Here is a 7318-nt window from a genome sequence, read left to right on the forward strand (position 1 = left end):
TGTAAATGAAATGGTAAATGAGTAAGTAAAGATGCCATGTCATGGGGTCTTTAAAAAACAGCGATTGGTGATGTACCTGGCATTTCTGGGCCCATTTTGTTGTTTGCTGGTGTATTTTTCTTTTTAACTGGCCAAATGTAGATGAATTGACATCATGTCAAGATATTGCAGCTAAAATGGAATTTGATAGCAGAAAATCAACAGTGAACTTCAGGTTTTGGTGTCAGTCCTTCAGAATCAAAGAGCAAGGGCTTCTTTCTAAACTCATCATTTTACACTGACGTTCAACAATCACACACAGAGAAAAACATCATAGAAGAGGACGAGATACCAATTTCTCCATCAACAGTGGCCTCAATAGACCACAATGCAACACAGCCACAAGACATGTTGAGCAAGGTGCGCTCAATTTTTTTTCCACTGTAAAAGACTCACTCTCTCTCTCTTACAATACTATCACTATTACTCTCTCCACCTACACTTATAACCCACAGTTGAATGCAACATGTTCATGCCCGGTCTCTCGGGGTTGTCGAATGGCATTCTGGGAAATGTAGGAAATCACTAACTGAAGTAGAAGTAGACAAGGCAGGTTGAGGGAAAGTGGGTTCACCAAAAAAGGTAAATTACAACACTTCATCACAAAATAACTAACTGGAATGTACTGAACATCACAGATTAATATGGAAGAGTAATGGTATCCAAGGGGGGCTTTTTCCTTTCATCAGAGTTTTATCTTTCATAGTACTGTGTAACTACAGAGGGTGATCCAGACTAGTTCAGCTCTTAGGTTGGGTCTGTAGGTCATACCTCAACCAGGCTGTAACTGTTTATATCGTCTCCCTTTTGATCTGCTGCTAACTCCTAGACGGACAGAATGACTGTAACGCTTGCTTGAGATAAGAGGATGGAACTCCAATACAAACACACACATTTCCGTTTTCAAGCCAGTAAGTCGATAACCATCTCAGGCTCTCTAGGACAAGCCGACGTTCTCCAGGAACGGCCCCAAATCCTGCCAACGAGTCACGCATGGAAAAAGGATGACAACATGTTAACCCAGGAGCGGCCCAGTTCAGTTGCCCTGCTCACTGGTGAGATATCTGGTCCATGATGTCACATCCTGTCCATGTCCAGCTCAGTGTGTCAGATGTTGGAGAGAAATCCATTGGGTTTGAAATAGTCTCTGGTGTGTTGTTGAATCCTTTAACTGCGTAAAACAATACAATCATTGCATCTTTTGTATGTTTTATTAATTTAGTATATAATATTGAACTAAAATTCCGTTGGATTGAATGAGAGTGTACCCCATCCCAAATATATTTCAATATGTTTTTCCTAGTAGCTACCACTAGAGAGCAGCATGGCCCCAGGAATATACAGCCAATAATTCATTTGCTCCATACTTTCCTGTTGTCTTGAGTGTTTCTTGCTGGTGTGTGGATCCATCTTGTGGCAGAACCCTAAAAACATTTCAGTTCACTTTACAATCCAGCATGCAGTAGCTTCCGAGACCGTCATGTTAGATTAAATCACTTTCATGATATCAAATAAACTTTATATATGTAGGAGTCCGAAATCAAAGTTAGTAAGTGCTTCAGTGAGGCAGTGAATACATCATTGCCATTCATCATAGCAGAGATGAATGGCAATGAAAAACTACAATGCTAAAATGAGAACAGTGTGTTTTTTAAAATGATATATATAATATAATATAAATGAATAAATAAATGAAGTTCCAATACTGCTATGAAACAAGGTGCAATGTTTTTAGAGTTAACTGTTCTGTTGAGATTAACATGGTCATTCACATTTTGTAGAAGTATGGGCTGATATCATGTTGACTGACACTTTCTCTTAACTTCATTAATCAGTCTGAAACTGCAATTTCTGGAATTGCTTTTAAGAATGCCAAAACAGATGTCATTGGTCAAACAGAATCCAACCGTGACTGAATATTTCATTACACAGTCAGAAGAACTCATTGATTTTGGTGAGAGTAAAACTTCACCCTGGCACCGATGCGTGAGATTAGACCATAAATAATGAAAGACATTTTTTAAAGTAGGTGTGACTAGTGACTTAGTGGCTGGTCTCAGGCCAAATATCATAATAATAATGTGATGCTTCATTGAGAAGAAGGGAAATTCTCTTTTCTCTTCCCCTCCTCCACAGCGAGGTCATAGGTCAGGGTCAGTTACAGCACAGTGTTGAGTGTCTTGCTCAAGGACACTTCAGCGGGGCGGATGCTCGTCGACAAAGGAGCTTGAACCCTGGTCTCCCTACTCACTCTGACACATCTTCTGCTAGAGCGGATCACAGAGGTGGTTTCACTGATGCTGATACACCTGAGGATTTCTGTGGCAATCACCTTTTATTTTATTGTATTTATTTAACCTTTATTTAACCATACTTTGTATTTACAATGACAGCCTGGCAAATCACTGTGTTCCTGTGATACGTGTACTGTGGTATTTTTGTGGTACATTTTACCACAGATGTTTTTTTAAAGGACAGTGCGCAGTCCCACCTAGCTTTAGTAGTTTTTGCCCTTCTGCCGAGCATCTACACATGCTGATGTTGCTAAGAGACTGTAGTATTTTCATTAAGTCCTTGTTGAACTGCGCATGTAGATAGTAGAGGATTCATTTAAAGTTTCCTGGTCTCCTAATAAGGTAGTTCAGGTATATTACACAGTGATATAAATGTATTGTGATAATATACCTCAATATACTGATATACAACTTTACCACCACATGTACATAGGTATACCATCACGTGTCATCACATGTGGTGTGTGTGATAAAGTCTGTGGTACTTTAATATAAAACTTACTACTACAGAATTTGGTTGTCCTCTGATACCTAAATCAAGTACACAAATGTGTTGAAAATGACATCCTTTTTTAAGTTGTGCTGAAAATGACGCATCCTTTTAAGAAATGGTGAAAATTACCTTAAGATGCATTAAAAAAAATGGCACATCCATTTGTAAGATGTGTTGAAAATCACGCGTCCTTTTTAAGATGTATTAAAAATGGCACGTCCTTTTTAAAACTGAAAGACAGATTGAAAATCACACATCCTTTTTGAGAATGTACATTGTTTATGAATGGAACACACAGGCACTCACTAATTTAAGCTATGACATCAGTGTCCGTATTCCTGATAATAAACACACGTCAAACTCCTGTAATTGAATGTCCTCTTTCCAATAACCTCAAGGACTACAGGGGCCTACACTGGCAGCGTTGGCATAGCAACCGGCCCCTTTTTTTTTTTTTTCAAATTAGATGTAATGACAGGTGGATGTACGTCATCTCTCTCTCTGTCTCTGTCTGACTCTCTCTCTCTACCAACATCCTTGTTAAAATCCCATTAAGCACTAATGACTTAACATCAGCAGATTGGTCATAACCTGATCTCATGCGCTGCGAAGTTCTTATCTGTGTCTCTGCATTTATCATTCTGTCCTCCTGCATGAATTCATCACGCTTATTTGTGAACTTCCTGATATAGTCATTAACATGTAAAATTAGGTGTGTACATGCTGTTTCTGGTTCAGTGGGGTCCAGGGTCTCCAAAGGGTCAATGAGAGGAATCTTCATGGATGGAAAAGCACAGAAGTGATTCATTTCTCTTTTGAATTCATTAGTTAGCAAAGCAAGGGAGTGAATTAAGCTCAAAGAGTTCTCTCCACCACTGTTCTCTCACCATTTTCCTCTTGCACTAGACTTACTGGACTAAACTTCATTTCATAACAGAATAATACTCTTAGATTAGTTGTTACATTTTATTTTTTATCTTATTTTCATCCCTATCCCCTGCCATCATTATGAATATCAATTTGTTCTAAACTGCCCTGCTTGGTTACTTAGAGGTTAAATAAATAAAAAAGGAGCAAAATTTTGTGGAACTCCATGTGAGCGAAGGTAATATTTGCATTTAGAAATTGCCCTTGATAAAGCAAACAGATAGCCTCTCCCTATAAAAGTGACTTTATTGTTTCAGGCTTCGCAAGAGCTGTGAGTATTAACATGAACAATATGCACAAGGGGTGTGGACTCCCACAGAACACCTATAGTTTGATCTCCTGACAAAGAACATCAAACATATAACACCTCTCCAAAATGCTATACAACACCATTTTAGAAAAAAAAGAAATCCTGAAGTTAATCATTTAATATTCATAAAATAAAGAGGATCCAGTCTGAAAATGTGCATTAACTTTGTCAGACAAGGACTTTAAGATTAAATTAGAAAGATTAGATTAGATCAAATGTATTATCCCACACAGGGAAATTCAATGTGGTGAGACAATATAACATAGAAACACAAAAAACAAAATGAGATGAGACAAGAGACAGTAAAAATAAAAGTACTATAAATTAAGTAATAATAAAGTACTATACTTTAATTTTTTTCACAATTTGTCTTAATTTTGTATTATCAACCATTTTGTAAGATGAGGTGTCACTTTTTTAAATAGGTGTGTATTTCATTGTGTTTGTTTCTCTCATGAGTCAGACTGCATGTGGCCAAACCAAGTGTGAGAATGAGAAACTGTCAAACCGCTTCAGCCAATAGAATCACAGAGTTTAGTGCTTTGACAAGCTGAAGAGTGCCAGCAGTTTGACACGTATGATGTGCTTTTAACAAAACAAGAATGGCTTTGTATATCTTTTCTGTCTTCGTTGGAGATAAAATGTCTGGTAAGGCATGTAATGAGATACTGAAGCATTACTGTGTGCAGCTGTGTTGCAAGCACTTCAGGTTCAGGTTACTTTATTTGTACCTGTAGGTAGATTTGGTTTGCAGTAGAGTCATCCATCTTGACACACATTTTAGAAACAACACAAACAGTAGACAAACATAATAAAAGTACTCAAAGTTCCAATCACTAAAACTCATCACTAAACCACAAAAACTAAAAGATAAAATAAATAAATAAATAAACGTTGCTTCTATATCGTCTGTGCAATGTTGCTACGACTTCTGAGTGATGGCTGCTGGAACAAAGCTATTTTTATATCGCTTTGTTCTGCACTTTGGGATTATAAACCTTCGTCCAGAAGGAAGAAGCTAAAATTCACTGTTCAAAGGGTGGGAGTCGTTATTTAAGATCGAGCCAGGTATCTGCTGCAACTTTCTGGTGTGCAGGGACGCTGGGTTAAGCTGTGACTCACCAATCAGCCTACTAGACCATTTCACAATCTGATTCAGAGAGTTTCTGTTCTTTAAAGATAGCTTTCCAAACCATGACACCAAAGAAAAAGACAAAATCGATTCAATAAAAGCACAGTAGAATAAGGTCATCATGGTTTTATCGATGTGGAAATAGAACAGTTTCCTCAAACAAAACAAATGCTGGTGCCCCTTTTTGCACATGGCTTTTGCACAATTTTCTTCAAAGGTCAGTTTTGAGTCAATAATTGTCCCAAGATATTTGTAAAATTGCACGCATTCCACTGTCTGACCCTTAATGGATGTGACTTCATGTGTGTGGGCATGTCTTCTAAAATCAATTATCATGTCTTTTGTCTTAGATATGTTTAATTCAAGATAGGACTCCTCACATCACTTGACAAAGTCGTCGATGACCGGGCCGTGGCTGGTCTCATTGTCCTGGAGCCGACTAACAATAACAGAGTCATCTGCATACTTTAAGATGGTCCTGTTTTCACACCTGCTCTGACACATATTTGTGTAGAGGATAAATAATAGGGGCGAAAGCACACATCCTTGTGGGGAGCCAGTTGAGGAGCAAACTTGGTTAGACAGAATTCCATTTACCCTCACTCTTTGTGCCCTAAAAGTCAAGAATCCAGCCCACAAGATTGTTACTCAAGTCAAATTGTTCTAAAAGCCTACTGGTTAAAATATGGACCACTACTACTCAGCACTACTACTGAGCAGGCATGAACCAAATGCACAGTCTCTCTGCTATCATAAAATGGAGCTGTAATCATCTTGGCTCAGTGAAATAGAAGCAAGGATATTGACAGAATCTAGTTAAGGCAAGGTAAATAAAAGTCCATGGAGTATATAGTGGCCATTTCCTGAACTCCTTGTGTGCAAAGACTGTGGGCAAACATGACATTAGCAAACATAAAAGATTACTTCTCCATATGGCACCTACATTATATACTTGATCCTACATCACCAATGCTCTTTGTAACATGCTGATATGACCAACATCAAGGATCTAAAACACACCACCAGTTCTGAAAAAAACACAAAACACAGGCTTCGACAAACTATTCTTCTTGAACATGTTGCCGTCACATTGTCATAACAGCTCCAAAGCATCTATCTAGAGTAGGGCAGCGCTATGCAGAGAGCCTTTTGATGAACGATGATTTGCCTCAGCATTGTTGCTTCCATCACATTAGAACATCTTGTTGCCAGGAAACAATTGAATGGATTTTTGACTCTGCGTCTCACTTTGTTGCCCGTCTGCATGCACACTGTCCAAAAATTGCCTGGTGTGACAGTGGCCTTAAATTGCAGTCCGTTCTTTTTTCATTCCAAAAAGAAATACACACCATTTAAAAAAAAAAAAATAAAAAAATCTCTTAAAAGGTGATGGATTATACTTTGATGCACAACTCATCTTGGAATACTACTGAAATTATTAGCTACCTAACACCTCTGCCCACAAAATAACACTTTTGAGGATGAAATTATTCCTATATATGAATTATTGAGTAATACATTACAGCAAGCAGTTGTTTTTCAAAATTTAGAGCATTGTGGAATGAAACCCTTTGTTTATGGGGGTTTGATTAGTAACCTACATCATTCTTCTTAACATCTGAATTGGGCTTCTGTATTGATTTACTACTTTCTACTCTTTGGTTCCAATTCCTTCTTCCTCACAGACAAAACCAATTTTAACATTTCCTAACACCTTCCTATCAGCTAACAAATGAATTTCTAACTTTTTTGCTCTCAGTTGCTACTGGAGAACGCTTCAGCACTTTTGCATTGGTTATGATGACATCAGGTGTAACATCCGTGGAACAGACTTGTTTAACGTCTTGACAAAATATGTAGCATATGCCTGAACATCAGGGACAGGCAGTTGGACTGGATTTTGAGGAAATGGTAGCACATCATATGTTGCACTTACAAGAATCTAATTCAGTTTGCCTCCACACCACACAACTCCCTCCAGAGAGGTTTCTTCCTCTCCACTCTTTCCCAATTCATCCACTATAATAACTTTATTTATATGGCACTTTTCTAAAAACAGTTTACAAAGTACTTTACAGACCAGCATAAAATCAAACAAGATGATAGAGTGGTAATAAAACAGT

General features: G+C 37.9%; 1 protein-coding gene across 1 annotated transcript in view; it reads right to left on the minus strand.

Moving 5' to 3' along the window:
• Positions 1–7318, minus strand: part of LOC139924867 (uncharacterized) — a 143252-nt gene that overhangs the window by 30455 nt on the left and 105479 nt on the right. The gene's annotated exons all lie outside the window — the stretch shown is intronic.

This window comes from Centroberyx gerrardi, chromosome 3, assembly GCF_048128805.1.
Source record: "Centroberyx gerrardi isolate f3 chromosome 3, fCenGer3.hap1.cur.20231027, whole genome shotgun sequence".
Classification (NCBI taxonomy): Eukaryota; Metazoa; Chordata; class Actinopteri; order Beryciformes; family Berycidae; genus Centroberyx; species Centroberyx gerrardi.